Source organism: Taudactylus pleione, unplaced genomic scaffold (genome assembly GCF_031769625.1).
Source record: "Taudactylus pleione unplaced genomic scaffold, aTauple2 ptg000189l, whole genome shotgun sequence".
Classification (NCBI taxonomy): domain Eukaryota; kingdom Metazoa; phylum Chordata; class Amphibia; order Anura; family Myobatrachidae; genus Taudactylus; species Taudactylus pleione.
In genome coordinates, this window is record NW_028284591.1 from 8,483,990 (window position 1) to 8,502,077 (window position 18,088).

Here is an 18,088-nt window from a genome sequence, read left to right on the forward strand (position 1 = left end):
GAAGAGAGTGACACCCCAGGCAGGAAAGAGGAACTACACAGGTTGTGACCGATGCAGGGTGCTAGAATGAATACTATTATGGGAACGCGGGCAGCTCTTTAATCCATCATCCCTCTGTTCCTTTTGACAACTGAAGGGAGAGGAGACTGAGAACCACACTGATCTATATGGAGACATGGGACCAGGGCCCCTGGATGTGGGATAACAGGACAGGATTTACATCCCCATGGAACATTCTCTATATTACCCATCTATGGCATCATGCAAGAAAGCAGAATAAAGGAGAGATGGAATAACACGCGCCTACAGGCACACAGCCATGAAGGGATCACTTCACCCAAGACTGAATATTTAGCTTTGGGTGGTCCCCTGTGATCCAATGAACATCCAACACAGCTGCAGATGTGTCCTCTTGCACCTTTGCTGCGTACATGGAAAACCGCGTCACGTATGGTGCAAGGCGTGCGTCCGCGAATGGATACGCGGACGGTGTTCGCACCCGCGACTCCATAGGATTGCATGGTGCGATTGCAGTGCGCTCCATAGTGTACTGTAGTGTATAATGCTGCGGGTGTTCGCATGGCGCGATGTGTACATGTGTTTGTAGCGCGATCAGCAAGGATGTAAGAGGACACATCTGTACCTCCCAATGAAATTGAAAATAGGCAGCAAAGTTGTCAAAGCCCCTCCCATTCAAGCAAATGGGACTTCACTGAGGAACCGAATTGGCACCGCTGGCAGTAAGGCCCATTTCACTAAAGGTCAATGCGAGCATGTGACTGACATCAGCCTGGTCACATCACGAGGAACAGCGGACTACAGGTACATAATATTCACTATGCTTGTATCGCTCATCTAACCCAACCCAAAATGTTATTAATTTACGAATTATGAAGTTGGCGATGTAGGCTGAATCCAATTGGCCAGGTGTTGAGCTTCCTTATTGGCTGACCCGCATCCCTCACTGGATGACTCCATCCATCTCATGTGGGGTACACACTTGGCCGAAGTGCCACCAACCGACGGACCCAGCGATTGTGCAACCGATATTGGGAAGCATGCTTACAATTCGCCTGTGGCCAGCATATGGGTCGGTCCTATGTAGACACACGCAGATGTGAACAATATAATCTTTCAGATATACCACGTTTAGTTTGCTACACAGCCGACGCATATCTTTGAAAGACATCGTTCACAGATATATTGTGTGGTACACACCGAGCAGGTGGACTGAACAATATATCCATATGTTTAGCTGGCTGTATGAACTATATAAAAGCACAGGGTTTAGCCACGTATAGCAGCTAACCCCGTCTAATGTGCTGCTTTGGGCACCCAAATTCCCGGTTTGGGCACCCAAACTCCCGATTTTTAGCAAACTTCTGCTTGCCACCTCATGAGGCTGTGAGAAGAAATGTGTCTAACCGCGGCTATGTGCGACCCCAACGGAGTAACAATTAAATTGCTCCGTTGGGCACCCATTAGTTTAGGTGCCCTATAAAACAACTGAATAGCCCCCTATATATTTAGCAATTCCAAAAAATTGCAACAATTAAATTAAATTACATTTTTTCATAACTTAAAATCATATGAAGGCAATCACAGCGCTCTTTGTTAATCTTATTTTTTTTAGCAATGCAAAGTTTTTTCGTTTTTGTTTTTTTTATTAAATAAACTGGGTAAAAGAGGAACATCCGAACTAAAACGTTCTAAAGAAAAAATCAAACTGCGTCTGCTGGAATATTTACAGTTGTAGAGCTGGCGGCGTCACTAGTGGACGATGGTTTGAGCCGACAGACAACAAAAGGCCTCCGAACGCTGCACAAGATAAATCTACTCGTCCCCTTCTTCTGTCAGGCCTGTCGTATGGCCATAGCTCAGCTGCTGCACGGAGAATGCATTTCAGTACTCTCCCAGCTGGAGGATAACCAGTAACGGCGCTGGCACACTCCCAGTAACGTACGCAGGATCTGCGCACTCACTCCCTGGCACAGAGCAGCGAGATGGGAAATCCTTCTAAAAGGATCTGTATGTGAAATGAACATCCGAGGCTGTGCTAATAATCACCAGCTGCTTTCACTTATGCCTTTGTCATAGCGGCACTGCCAAGCAGCTGGAGCACCACAAATCCCAGCATTATTTTCCTATACTACCCAGGCCAAGCTGCTACATTATTTCTAAAGAAAGAAAAAAAACATCAGTCACAGAGCGATTATCACAGAGGCCTTCAATTTACAGACAGGAGTCGCGCAATCGACCAGTCCTCTTTCTGCCATGTGTCGGGAGATCACGGCAATTCTCATGTTTTTGCGAAACATCTGTTTCTCCAATAGGCTTTATTTTACATATAGTAACAGTGTAACCTGACACATCATAAGTGCAATACAGTGTAACATACAGCTATAAAGTGACAGACTGCCTATCAGTTTATAGAATGTACTTCATCAATGCTTACCTCCTGACTAATTGGTTGCTATGGGCAACTTCTCCACTTTTTGCTTAGCTCCAGTCTAAACTGACAGGCAATATGCACGTTGCGCCCAAGCTACTGGGCGATATGAACTTGGGGCGCCTAAAAGCCCGACTTTGGGCGACTACCGCTCGCCACCTCGAGAGGGTCGAGCAGATATAATGAGCACCTGTGGCCCTCGCACCCTGGGGCACAACAATTTAATAATATCTGGACGGGAGCTGGTGCTGTGATAAAACAATTGAATCCCCCTCCCCCCTGTATTTTATAGGTCAGGCGGCAGTAAGTCAAGCAGTTCAAGATTAGCTAAGCCAACGTACACGACATAAGGGCCAGGTTCAAAGTTGTACACAAACCCGATGATTTGCGTACAACTGCGCATACACAGGATCTTTACTGCGCAGGTGCAAATATTCTGTAAGCTCACTCGCAGTGCCCAGACGCCGCAGTCCGATTGACACAGGGTTCCGACAAGGCTGTTTTAGCGCAAAACAACCTGCCGGGTGCCGCCCCCACCTGCGGGACAAAGTGCCCTGGGGGTGGGGAAAATAGCGGTGCAGCGATCACCACCAGTGAATAGATGCCGGGCGCATACGCACAACATCTATTCACAGAGAAGGCAGAGCTTGGGGGCAGCTGGCATGTCAGTAAGTGGCGGGCACGCCCCCTAAGATTGATGAAAAGAGGGCATGTCTTAAGGTTTTCTTTCTGTGATAGGGAGAACATAGGAATTATATCTGCATAAAACATAGCAATCAATTAGGATAACAGGATATTTAAAATAAATAAATAAAGAAATTGCTATGGTCTTTGCCTGCATCTCGCCACATCACCTATCCAACGTTTTCGCACACATTTTCGAATATTTATAACTTCCCCAAAATATTATTTTACAACTGAAGATCCACAAAATATTTAAACTATGTTTTGGTTTTTTTGTTTGTTTTTAGAAAGCATTATGCAAACTATCCGTTATCAAGCAGTAAATAATGTACTGAGCAAACGTGGCCACACACGACCAAGCAACGTGGGTATAAGACTGCGCAGATTGTGCTGGGGCCGAGAGGTTGGATAACTTACAGCTTTCCAATAGAGCACCAAGGTCATTGTGACATAGTGATACAAGGACGGTCACTTACGCGACATACTGTACAATCAATACACAACGCTATATAAACACTATACTGTGTAATACAATCAGTTACCAATCACAGAAGATTTATTTATTTTTTTTAAAACAACCGGCTAATACTGGACATTCTCCAATATTAAATTCCATATAATGTTGCCCATAGCAACTAATCAGATTCTACTTAACATTTAACTAGCACCTTCTAGAAGGCTAATAGCTAGAATCTGTTTGGTTGCTACAGGCAACATCTCCACTTCTAAAAACTCTCACTTTAGTAAATATACCCCCTATGTATCTATTGACAACAGAAATATAACACTATTTGAGAATACAACTAGAATTTCCATACTTCATGGCTGAAGGACGATAGGGAAGAGCCAGAAATAATAATTGTTGTATGAGACAATCGCCAAAAATTGAAAATAGAAATATACTAATTGCAGATGACATTTAAGAGCAAGGATTACACATTCCATCATCACAAGGAGGGTGGGGGGGGGGGCTGCTTCACAGATGGGCGCTAATGCCGTCGCTGCTGTGATCCCGTACGCCGCGGCTTTCCAAAAATATGCAAATGTCACAGCCACGGGGATTTGTATTGACAAATTGCGGCATCTCAAGTCCTCCGTGTACAAAGACGCAACCACCGGACGCACATCGGTTGATGATCCAACCTCTGAGTAACCCCGCAGTCGTGCAGAATGGCCAGCAAATTAAGACACTGGAGCTTTAACAACTGCGTAAGGGATCGCAGTCTGTGACACGCCATCGAAACGGACTCAACACCTCTGTGTACGACCATACAGCAGAATGCAGGACATACACAGCCCTGTGGACCTGCACCGAGGCCACGCCAGCAGCTCCCGACTAATAGGTTGTGGGAAACAGAGCACAATCAATAACAGGACACAGCTGATCTCACTGGGTAGAGAGGAAGTGAGCGGTGTTCTGCATCACTATGGGCTGACAGTGCTGCGTCAGGTCTAGGGGGTCTATTTACTAAGCAGTGTTAGGAGACAGAGTGAAAAGTGATAAGAAAGTGATATGGTACCAGCCAATCAGCTCCCAACTGTCATTTTTCAAACACAGCCTGTGAGATGACAGTTGGGAGCTGATTGAAAAGTGATAAGGTGCCAGCCAATCAGCTCCCAACTGTCATCTCACAGGCTGTGTTTGAAAAGTGACAGTTGGGAGCTGATTGGTTGGCACTTATCACTTTCTTAAGACTTTTCACTCTGTCTCCTAACTGCTTAGTAAATAGACCCCTGTGAGAGCAATAAAGGAAAGGAAAGTGCTTATTGTACTGAGATCCCCAGTCAGTACCTGGCTGAACAAGGAGAAAAAGCCGAGTGTAGCACAACTGGTACAGCGGCTGCTGCCTTTCGCTATATTTGAACTTTGCAGCAGTTTCTACAGTCGCTGAGACAATCAAGGGCGAAAATGCTGCCGATAACTCACTAACGAGTAGTCACATGTTCATCTTCATTTTCTATACGTTGCCAGATAATAGACAATAAAAGCAAAAAACAAAAAAAAATACACATCGGTTTCTATGGGTTACAACAAAATGTTCCTGTATAACAGGCATTTTATTTTTATTTTAATAAAAAGTCCCCCTTTCCCTATATTTCTATGGATATAAACCCATGGGTGACGGCCACGTGATAGGATGGCGCAGCACAATTTTGGGATGTGGCACTTTGAACAGAACGGACTTGCGCAGTTCACCGTTACCACAGCAGGGATGCTATACCGTGTCTGGCAGACTTAAGCTGGCAATACACTACATCATGGGTCTTCAACCTTGGCCCTCCAGCTGCTGTGGAACTACACATCCCTGCATGCCTTGTCACCGTTTTGATATAACAGCATGTTAAAACTGTAGCAGAGCATCCTGGGATCTGTAGTTCCATAGCAGCTGGAGGGCCAAGGTTGAAGACCACTGCACTACATGATAGTGCAACCAACAGGGGAGAGGACAGGAGCAGACTGCCCGATAGTTTAAGCGCCTCCACGCGCTGCACGATGTTTAGAGGTGATCTCCATTCAACAGCCCGAAGTTGGGAGGAATCGGAGAGGTTTGAAAATCAAACCAAACGATGTGTAAGCCATTTCCCAGCCAGAGTGTAATATTAGTCAATGGATAATCATGTAATATGATGGGAGACTGAAAGGAAGAAAAAGTAAATGAAACAAACACACATTAAGACAGAGCCGATGTTATCCCTATAAAGGGCCACATGCAAGGGCCGGATTAAGGGCCACATGGGGCTTGGGTTGATCAAGGTCCTATTGTGTGAAGAGGAATAGGTGTGACCAGTTCCGTGTGGGAATGACCAGTGCCTACACTATCAGCCCCAGGGGTAGATGTACTAATAAAGTACCAACCGATCAGCTCCTGTCATGTTACAAGGATGTGTTTGCAAAATGACAGGAGCTGATTGGTTGGTACTTTAGCTGTAGTCCCATCTGCCCCTGGACAAGTGCAATCAGCATGCACGTTCTGGGAAACGCACACACCATAGAGGTAACTTGTAGAGTTTTCTCCGAGCCTTAGTGAGGTGATTAGTGACCAGTGAAAGGTCTAACAAGCTTACACTCATCCGAGGAGGCCATGAAAAAGCAGCGTCCACCTGTGAAGGGTCTACCTGGAACTGCTAGAAGTTATGTCAGTAAAGTAGGCAGATCACTAATATTTAGCTGTACTTAGATGTGCACTGAGGCTGCCGGGTAAGTATCCTTTATAGCAGCGAGTCCTAACCAGTGTGGAGAGACACTGCTGCCCAGGAGCCAGGTGGCCAATGGGACTAAAAATGGCTGCTGGCACCTTACTTTTGGGAGTCCTCGCTACTGATGTTCCTTACAAGGTCCTGCCGGCTCCCAGAATCAATTTACTGACTCATGGGGGTAAATTTACTAAAGTGAGAGTTTTTAGAAGTGTGTTTTAAAAGTGATGTTGCCCATAGCAACCAATCAGATTCTAGCTATTATCTTCTAGAAGGTGCTAGTTAAATGTTAAGTAGAATCTGAATTGTTGATATGGGCAACATCACTTTTTAAAACTCACTTCTAAAAACTCTCACTTGAGTAAATTTACCCCATGGATTCTATATTATTTTCCTCATGTATAGAGGCATCTTAAGGCTATGAGTAACAGCCATGCAGACAAGTTGTGGATTTATTGAGTGCAGAAGGACAGGCAAACAGGTAGCCGTCAGGATAATCTAATGTAGGTTTGCTAAGGTTTTTCGCGATAGAAGACGAAACTCACAACCACTTTGTATCACTTTACGCTGAAATACAATGCAGATGGAAAGGAGATATTCCAATGAAGCTCACTTGGTCTAGGATAGATTTAGAGACAGAACACTGTCACCATGTAAGGACTAGATACAAGACTAAAAGCATGGCTTAAAAGAACAAACAAATAAAAATCTGCTAACTCTTCCGCACAGATACCTGAGTAAAGTAGTTTTACCATTACAACTAATCTTCGAATTGTGCTTCACATAAACCACACAAGGCATCATGCAGAAGGGAGGGCTGGGAGTACGTCTAGCAATATAACCCCCCCCCCCCCCCCATCTATTAGTTGTTGATGTTTACAAATTAACATTTCAAAGACAGATGCAACGACTGATACACTGAGGGTGACACCTAGCCTGTATATACTATGCAACCTATAATTACTCATTAACAATGGTGGCCAAGCCCTAACTAGTGTAGGGATCCAGCTTTCAATATGCAGAATACAATGAGTAGCGTAGTCCAGCAACTGCAGCACGATCCAGGGCATCCAGCACACAGAGGCCTGGAACCTATGAATACATGCACACATCATACATCACAGTGCAGATTTTGAGGACATCACCAATTCAAGGTGGCCCTGTCGGCAAAATGTGTCATGGTGAAGGGCAAGCGCACTGTCACGGTGTGTGCAGATTGTGTTTATTTAAACAATTCTTTACAGGTGAACTACAGGTACCAGCAGGCCCTTAATGCGCCGCATGCTGATACTTGTGGTTTTCCAAGTACCAGCATGCGGGGAAGGCTTGCTGGGACCTAGAGTTCTACTCGTAAAGACAATGTTTTCACTACACTATCAACCCGGTACCCACCGCCCCAGGGGTGCCAGGGATAGCCCCAAGTTAGCAGTCTGGGCCTGGGGTGCCCTGAAGGAGGGGGTCCCCAGCTCCCCAGTGTTCCCCGGCCTGGGCTGACTAGCGGTCAGGGTTGATGCTTCGGCTGGTAACACCCCAGGCAGGAAAGAGGAACTGCACGGATTGTGACAGATGCAGGGTGCCAGAATGAACATTATTAATGACTTCTAAAGTAGTTTAATGACCTTACAAATACACCTGGATGGACTACATTGCTACATGTACCTGGCCGGTACACGTAGCAACGGGTTTTCTAAAGTCCATCCCAGTGACGCAGGTTAGACGCTGGTACACTGCCCTGTAGCAATAAATGCTACATCAGAATCATTTATTCATCTGTTTGATTTATTTTGTTACCAACTGTTGTCTGCAACTAGAGAACAATTCGCAGATTTGATTTTACTTTTTAAAGGGGACCGGTCTGGTCCATGAATTTTAAATCATCCACGTCAATCACTTAAACCGGATCCAAACAACTCACAAAGACATATCCCCTATCGACAGAACACAGGAATTGTCGTCACCGTCCGCTCAAAAGTCGCTAATAATGCTGCAGCGCAGAAATCTGTAAACCCTATGTGCACTTAACACCCGCTGCACCAAGATCCGCCCAAAATTCCCATTCTGTTATGGGAAGGAAGAGATCTCAGCACAGAAGGGAGAAGCGGCCCTGCGGGGTAACCTGCTCTGAGAGAGGGAGTTTCCTCCATTACACTGCAGGGAACCCCAAACGACTGAAGCAAAGAAACCACAGAGCAGACGTGATTGTAAAAATAAAAAAAAGTGTAATGTTTGTCTACTCTGATCGGCTCCAAATCCACGTTAACATACCGGACGACAACCCATAGCATAGACTGGCAGACCACATCCCAAAACCACTCAATACCCCTCTAGACAAAGAGGATCACCCAGTCTGGAGCCTCACGGTGCCTTGTGACAGCGGATCCCCACTCACTGTGTGCAATGTACTGCGAGCTCGGATGGAGAGCTAGATTGCCACAGATGAGGGGAAATGAGGATTTATAACTAGCAGATATCTGGAACAACTTCCCAGGTCACAAAATGATTGCAGCACAACCCGAATGCTGCACTATGGAGCCGCTGAGGACTCAGGAGGGCGGAATGCCTTGGAATCTGCATCACACTGCTGCCTGCAAGTCGGGACGGGTTCAGCAGCCTCTTGCTGTGTGTGTGTCTGCAGCAACATCCCTGGCAGGTGCACTGGTACCAGCATCTCTCTGGGCAAGTTCACGTCACCAGGCCCAGACAAATCTCTTTCCTGCCACCACCTGACAACCGGCAATGTGCTACCAGGGTGCTATAAAACTGCTAACTGGCACCAGGTATAGCCCCCAAAAAACTGACCCCATCATTCGGCCCATGCACCAGCAAAGACGAGGCAGATGTGAAGTGCATGCACCAACTGCCTAAAAACAGAGGCCTCCTTTATATTCTAATATACACATTTATACAGGTTTAAAATTTGCATCTGCACATACTGGACCCTGAATACATCTAGTTGACCCTGGATATATTTATAAAAATAAATAAATGGGAAAAAAATTAAAGATCATCCCAAAATAGTGTCAATTCTAGCACCCTGCACCTGACAACCAATGCAGTTCCGCTTTCCCGCCAGAGGTGTCGCTCCCTGCTCTGGTGCTTCTAGCACACTCGGCTGATGCAACAAACTTCTGAGATACAGACCAGTGTCTCCTAGAAGCACCAGAGAAGAGGAGAGTTACACCCCAGACAGGAAAGAGGAACTGCACGGGTTGTGACAGGTGTAGGGTGCTAGAATGAGACTACTAAATTCAAATAAAACAATAGTGGAATAACTAAAAAGTATTTATTGCTTGTATTAAAACTAAAATTCCTCTTCCGAAATTTACAGCAAGTTTAGGCAATCTGTGTCATATGGCCTACTGGTCATCTGCTCTCCAGGCATGCTGAAACTTGTAGTTCCACATTAGCTGGGGAGACATGGGGTGGCTTCTTGTGGTACGCATCATACATCCATATTAACCTTATAATCCATTTCTGACCACGGCATGTTTTTGCTGACGATGTCAAACTAAGTAGATAATTAATTAGAATATTGTTAAATAGCAAATAGTAGGAGTTTATACCACAAACACACCTACAGATCACTATCAATATGTCCTGACATAATAGTGCAGTGTTTTGAAACAGAGCATAACAATCAGGTGAGCACAAGCGCTAATAATCCAGGCATTAAAATCACAGCCAGTCCTGTGCCCGTTATAACCACAGCTGCCAAACAACCAATCATATAGTGATGTGGGGAACCAGACAATATAACGTACTCTCTACTTTAAATGCATTATTCATCACTGGAAAACAAAGCAGGAGGCCTTGCCAAAAAGGGGTTGGAGTGTTCCCGATTCCATATACGGGATCCGCGTGGTGTTCCCAGTATAAACAGCTCAGCCACAGTCGGGCAGGTACATTAACCCCTAAGCAGGGCTGCTGGCAGCTCAGGGGTTAAGGAGTAATAATCATTGGTCAGCAGATACAAAGTAACAGTGGTTATGAGAAATAGGATAGTCTCATACAATAAATAAATGGGGGGGGGGGTGTCACACATAAAACCAATTAGCGTTTTTCCCCGCTGAATTAGAGGTACTTAAACTTTTCCTGCCAAGGTGCTAGATGAAGGCGCAGAGCCAGCCTCAGGTAACAGTGCATTTCCTATGGTTACTGACGGATAATACAATACAACATGAAATAAAGGTACATGCACATAATAACAGGATAATATGTAATATCTCCTGATCAGTAATGCAGAAAGAGGGACCACTGCCCACCTGACGTCAGTCCTGGGGACACACATATGGCATCAGTGTAATAAGGGCCAGATGTGCACCTGATGGTGTATCCTCGCCAGGGTCAGCTGTGGCCTAGGGACTTCTGCCCAGAGGGGAGCACCAGCTGGTGGGTCTCAGCTCTGAAGTACACTCCCTACCCTAATTCCTGCAGCCATCAGAATGTATGCCCCCCATCCCCAAAGCCTGCACCTCTATCCCCAATGCCGGCACCCCACTCTCCACTATGCTTGCACCCACCCAAAGCCAGCACCGCAGAAAAACCTGCACCCTCCCCCTAATGCCTGCACCCCACTCTCCATTATGCTTGTACCCACCCAAAACCAGCACCGCAGAAAAACCTGCACCCTCCCCCTAATGCCTACACCCCCTCTTCCCAATGCCTGCACCCCTCTACACTATACTTGCACCCACCCAATGCCAGCACCCCAGAAAAACCTGCACCCTCCCCCTAATGCCTACACCCCCTCTTCCCAATGCCTGCACCCCTCTACACTATACTTGCACCCACCCAATGCCAGCACCCCAGAAAAACCTGCACCCTCCCCCAAATGTCTACACCCCCTCTCCCCAATGCCTGCACCCCACCCAATGCCAGCACCCCCGTATAAGCTGCACCCCATCCCCAATGCCTACACCCCCTCTCCCCACTATGCTTTGCACCCGACCAATGCCAGCATCCCCGAAATATCTGCACCCTCCCCCCAATGTTTCCACCCCTCTCACCAACACATGAACCCCCTCCCTAATGCCTGCACCCCACTCCCCAATACCAACACTCCCCTCTACCCATTACCTACACCCCCTCACTGTGGGTAAGGGGTAATAATGACACACTGGTACACAAAGGCAGAGTGCCAGACTAGGGGTGCTGGGGAAGAGCAGCCGGGCACCAGGATCACCCAGATGGGCACAGCCACGTCCACACACAGAGCCAGAGGCGCCCAGCGACTCCCACTGCCCTCAGGGCTGAGGCCGGGTGATGGCAGCGGCCAAGGCCATGGTACGTACCTCGGCAGTGGGTGCAGGGCTCCCCGGAGAGCCGGGCCGCCTGTTCCAGCCTCAGTCACACCAGGGGAGAAGCGGCTCCTGCTGCCTGACACAGGGAACAGTGTGACGTCACCGGCCCCGCCCCACCGCACTACACGTGACACACCCCGGCCACGGGGCACGCCGGGAGATGTAGTCCTGAGCGGACTCCCTGTTACTATGGCAGCAGCACGGGGGTGATAGTGACTTGAGTGCTATACATTGCAGGGTGTTGCACAGGAGGAGTGTTATACAGTGTTACACTGATGGGAGAGTTATATAGTACAGTACATGGTGAGTGTTATCAGGGCCGAAACTAGGGTTTTTGTCACCCGGGGCAAGACAGTAATTTGGCGCCCACCAGCCCCCCGGTAATTCCCCCATGGTAATGCCCTTTGCAGCAGTTCCCCCATAGTAATGCCCCCTTCAGCAGTGCACCTATAGTAATGCCCTGTACTAGTGGCCATATGGTAATGTCCCCATAGTAATGCCCCTGTGGTGCCCATATGGTAATGCCTCTGTTGTGACCAAATAGTAATGCCCCCTGGTAATGCCACCTGTAGTGCCCCCTGGTAATGCCCTCAAGAGCTCCCTGGCAATACCCCTGCAGAGCCCCCTGGTAATGCCCCTGTAGGTAATGCCACTGTAGTCCCCCTGTACTGTACTGGTGACAGTTATATATTGCAGCACAGGTGAGTGTTATATAGTGCAGCACAGTGTGAATGTCATACAGTGCAGCATAGAGTGTGTGTTATACAGTGCAGCACGGTGAGAGTGTTATACAGTATGTTGCAGCACAAGGGGAGTGTTATACAGTGCTGCACAGAGGGAGCGGTATACAGTGCAGCACAGGGGGAGCGTTATATAGTGCAGCACAGGGGGAGCGTTATACAGTGCAGCACAGGGGGAGCGTTATACAGTGCAGCACAGGGGGAGCGTTATACAGTGCAGCACAGGTTGAGTGTTACACAGTGCAGCACAGGGTGAGTGTAATAGTTATAGTGAGGTATAGAGTGAGTGTTATATAATGCAGTACAGTGTGAGTGTAATAGTTATAGTGCAGTGCAGCATGAGTGTTATAGTGCAGCAGTGAAGCATGGGTTGAGTGTGATATACTGCAATAATAGTTATAGTGCAGTACATAGCGAGTGTTATATAGTGCAGCACAGGTTGAGTGTTACATAGTGCAGCACAGGGTGAGTGTAATAGTTAGAGTGAGGTATAGAGTGAGTGTTATATAGTGCAGCACAGGGGGAGCATTATACAGTGCAGCACAGGTTGAGTGTTACACAGTGCAGCACAGGGTGAGTGTAATATTTATAGTGAGGTATAGAGTGAGTGTTATATAGTGTAGCATAGGGTGAGTGTGATATAGCACAGTACAGGATGAGTGTTATATAATGCAGTACAGTGTAAGTGTGATAGTTATAGTGCAGTGCAGCATGAATGTTATATAGTGCAGCACAGGTGAGTGTTATATAGTGCAGCACAGTGTGAATGTCATACAGTGCAGCATAGAGTGTGTGTTATACAGTGCAGCACGGTGAGAGTGTTATACAGTATGTTGCAGCACAAGGGGAGTGTTATACTGTGCTGCACAGAGGGAGCGGTATACAGTGCAGCACAGGGGGAGCGTTATATAGTGCAGCACAGGGGGAGCGTTATACAGTGCAGCACAGGGGGAGCGTTATACAGTGCAGCACAGGGGGAGCGTTATACAGTGCAGCACAGGTTGAGTGTTACACAGTGCAGCACAGGGTGAGTGTAATAGTTATAGTGAGGTATAGAGTGAGTGTTATATAATGCAGTACAGTGTGAGTGTAATAGTTATAGTGCAGTGCAGCATGAGTGTTATAGTGCAGCAGTGAAGCATGGGTTGAGTGTGATATACTGCAATAATAGTTATAGTGCAGTACATAGCGAGTGTTATATAGTGCAGCACAGGTTGAGTGTTACATAGTGCAGCACAGGGTGAGTGTAATAGTTAGAGTGAGGTATAGAGTGAGTGTTATATAGTGCAGCACAGGGGGAGCATTATACAGTGCAGCACAGGTTGAGTGTTACACAGTGCAGCACAGGGTGAGTGTAATATTTATAGTGAGGTATAGAGTGAGTGTTATATAGTGTAGCATAGGGTGAGTGTGATATAGCACAGTACAGGATGAGTGTTATATAATGCAGTACAGTGTAAGTGTGATAGTTATAGTGCAGTGCAGCATGAATGTTATATAGTGCAGCACAGGTGAGTGTTATATAGTGCAGCACAGTGTGAATGTCATACAGTGCAGCATAGAGTGTGTGTTATACAGTGCAGCACGGTGAGAGTGTTATACAGTATGTTGCAGCACAAGGGGAGTGTTATACAGTGCTGCACAGAGGGAGCGGTATACAGTGCAGCACAGGGGGAGCGTTATATAGTGCAGCACAGGGGGAGCGTTATACAGTGCAGCACAGGGGGGCGTTATACAGTGCAGCACAGGGGGAGCGTTATACAGTGCAGCACAGGTTGAGTGTTACACAGTGCAGCACAGGGTGAGTGTAATAGTTATAGTGAGGTATAGAGTGAGTGTTATATAATGCAGTACAGTGTGAGTGTAATAGTTATAGTGCAGTGCAGCATGAGTGTTATAGTGCAGCAGTGAAGCATGGGTTGAGTGTGATATACTGCAATAATAGTTATAGTGCAGTACATAGCGAGTGTTATATAGTGCAGCACAGGTTGAGTGTTACATAGTGCAGCACAGGGTGAGTGTAATAGTTAGAGTGAGGTATAGAGTGAGTGTTATATAGTGCAGCACAGGGGGAGCATTATACAGTGCAGCACAGGTTGAGTGTTACACAGTGCAGCACAGGGTGAGTGTAATATTTATAGTGAGGTATAGAGTGAGTGTTATATAGTGTAGCATAGGGTGAGTGTGATATAGCACAGTACAGGATGAGTGTTATATAATGCAGTACAGTGTAAGTGTGATAGTTATAGTGCAGTGCAGCATGAATGTTATATAGTGCAGCACAGGGTGAGTGTTATATAGTGTAGCATGGGTTGAGTGTGATATAGTGTAGCATAGGGTGAGTGTGATATAGTGTAGCATAGGGTAAGTGTGATATAGCACAGTACAGGATGAGTGTTATATAATGCAGTACAGTGTAAGTGTAATAGTTATAGTGCAGTGCAGCAAGAGTGTTATATAGTGCAGCACAGGGTGAGTGTTATTATATAGTGTAGCATGGGTTGAGTGTGATATACTGCAATAATAGTTATAGTGCAGTATATAGCGAGGGGAATTCAATTAGAGGCGAAAAGCCATATTCGCCTGCTTTTTTGCGAAAAATTAGCCTAAAAAAATTCGCCAAATTCAATTCCAGGACAATTTCGCCTAAGTGGAAACAATTCTCCAAAAATGATTCTCCAATCAATAGCTGGTGAAAAGAAATGCAAAATCTTTATTTTGGGGTGCAAACGTGGGGAAACAACTCAGACCCCTTGGGACAGCCCCCCAAAGGACAAATCTGCAAAAAAAACAGAAACAAAAACCTAAGAACACCCCATGTAGCAGGTGGATTTTTCAAGTTTTTTAAAAGTTCACTTTATAGACATAAAAATATGCTAGCACCCATTTTCATGTACCCCAAATTTGACAGGAATACTTATTTTCACCAAAAAATACAGCTTTATGCCATTCTTCACCACTTTTTCCTAGACGCTAATAGCAAGCAATTTACACAACTTCAGTACGCAAAATAGTCGTATTAGGGCCATTACGACACATCTATAGTGATTCCCTATGTTATTAGGGCTATTAGTACACATCTATAGTGATTCCCTATGTTAATATATCTTTTTATGGGGTACAGACTGATTTCCCCAATTCTTTCAGTACTTTTCGCCTGTTCCGCATTGGCCTATTTCCGTTTTCGCCTGTTTTGCAATTGAATTAGACGAAAAGCGGGGACGAGCACGGAATAAATTCGCCTCTGAAACAGTCGGACAGGCGAAAACTTTGCCTCTAATTGAATATGTCTCATAGTGCAGCACAGGTTGAGTGTTACATAGTGCAGCACAGGGTGAGTGTAACATTTATAGTGAGGTACAGAGTGAGTGTTATATAGTGCAGCACAGCGTGAGTGTGATATAGGGTGAGTGTGATATAGTGCAGCATGGAGTGAGTGTGATATAGTGTAGCATAGGGTGAGTGTGATATAGTGTAGCATAGGATGAGTGTTATATAATGCAGTACAGTGTGAGTGTAATAGTTATAGTGCAGTGCAGGGTGAGTGTTATATAGTGAAGCATGGGTTGAGTGTAATATAGTGCAGCATGGGTTGAGTGTAATATACTGCAATAATAGTTATAGTGCAGTACATAGCAAGTGTTATATAGTGCAGCACGGTGTGTTATAGTTATAGTGCAGTACAGGATGAGTGTTATAGTGCAGTACAGAGTGAGTGTTATATAGTGCAGCACAGTGTGTGTTATAGTGCAGTACAGGATGAGTTTTATAGCACAGAGTGAGTGTTATATAGTGCAGCACAGTGTGTGTTATAGTGCAGTACAAGATGAGTTTTATAGCACAGAGTGAGTGTTATATAGTGCAGCACAGTGAGTGCCATAGATATAGTTCAGTAGAGGATGAGTGTTACAGTCCAGTACAGAGTGAGTGTTATATAGTGCAGCACAGTGAGTGTCATAGTTATAGTACAGTACCGGATGAGTGTTACGGTCCAGTGCAGAGTGAGTGTTATATAGTGCAGCACAGTGAGTGCTATAGTTATAGTGCAGTACAAGATGAATGTTAGTGTTGTACAGAGTGAGTGTTATGTAGTGCAGTATAGAGTTAGTGTTATAGTTACAGTGCAGTACAAGATATTATACTTATAACGCAATACAATGTGACTTTGCCCCTGATACTGAATCGGCGCATCCGTGTCTGCTTCTTTTGGTGCAGTCCAGTCTTCCACTTTATGTTAATGCTGCTACAAAGCCCTTCCCCGGTGTACACCCATGTGTCCACATGTGACAGGACTGAGAGGCCCACTGTCAGTGCCCCCCTTAGATGCTCAGATATCGCTTGGTGTAACTTTAGATGCCACCAATGGTTGCACCATCAAAACCAGCCATTTGGCGGGTGCAGATTATCTGTATGAATACGGCCTCTTATGTGAACGTTGCTGCGCCTCTGTACGCAACGACTATCAGTGACACTCCCATAAAACACATCGTCTCCAAGCATCTGATTGGCCGTCCTCCCTGTTACTGCCCAGGAATGTCCCATACATTTATAATACACTTCTGCTACCTGTGTCCAAATCTGCACTGTGACTCGGAACGTACACAATCGGGGTACATGTGACTCAGGTGCCTATTCATCATCAGAGCCGTATGGCTCCCGATGATTAAGTAATGATCTTGCTGTGAGGGATTCTTAAGTATCCAACTCGCAGAAGTGCGGGGACAGCTGCTCCAAAAAGCAGCTGTCCCCTCGATTGGTATCCCAGCTACAGAAGTAGCTGCGTTAATTACCTCCTCCCCGTCGGCGCAGCTACGCATGCGTGACCGAGGTCACGCATGTGCAAAGCCACTGGGGAGGTAGTGAGAAGGCGGCAGAGGAATACGCTCGGATCCCTCTTCGTATTCCCGAAACTCCATCCCGTAGGAAAGAGCGGGGATCTAAGAACAAGCACCGTCTGAAGATTGCGTTTGTTCTCGCCAGCAAACTCAAAAAACTTTCAGTTTTCGGAGTTTGCTGAATATCAGGTGGCCCATTTGGGTCCCCTGATGATGAATGGCCCAGTAACCTAAATATGCGGAAAATAGCATTTCCGCATTATTTACCGGGCCATTTATCATCATAACACATGCGCAGATGGGAAAAGCATCGCTCCACTGCATCCGACTTCCGACTCAGGATTATTATAGTGCATAGAGGGCCTGATTCAGAGCTGAGCGCTCTGACCAGAGCGCTCGCTCTAAATCAGGGCCCACCTCCATGAAAATGGAGCGGCCTCCTGGCCGCTCGCATAGCTGTGGGTGACCACCCACAGCATATGCGAGCGGTCAAAAAGATGGTCGCGAGGGTCTTGACCATCGCGACCATCGGACTTGCGACGGAGACCCTGCGGTAGGGTCTCCCTGCCACAAGCCCTAGAGTGATTTTGGCTCTATCAGAGCCAAAATCACTCCCACTGACATCACTAGTGATGTCAGTGGGGCCGGCTTCAGACGGTAGGCGTTCCCATGGGAACGCCTCCGTCTAGCAGGCACGCATCGACAGCAATCAACATCGACAGCACGCCCCCTTTGGTGCGAGACCCGGAGCGATGGAAAGCCCGTCGCTCCCCGGGTCTCGCGCATGCGCACGACGGAGCTCCCTCCGTCGTGCGCATGCGCAGTGGGGAACATCGACCCGCTTGCGAGCGTACTGCCGCTCGCGAGCGGTTCTGAATGACCCCC

At 46.5% G+C, this 18,088-nt stretch overlaps 1 protein-coding gene across 2 annotated transcripts in view; it reads right to left on the reverse strand.

Annotated features, from left to right (window-relative positions):
• The window catches only part of CTIF (cap binding complex dependent translation initiation factor), a 290,112-nt gene extending 278,369 nt beyond the window's left edge, over positions 1-11,743 (reverse strand). For both annotated transcript variants that reach the window (XM_088476543.1, XM_088476542.1), the window contains exon 1: positions 11,620-11,743. The gene's annotated coding sequence lies outside the window, so the exon portion shown is untranslated. The remainder of the gene's footprint in view (positions 1-11,619) is intronic.
• Positions 11,744-18,088: the final 6,345 nt, after the last annotated feature.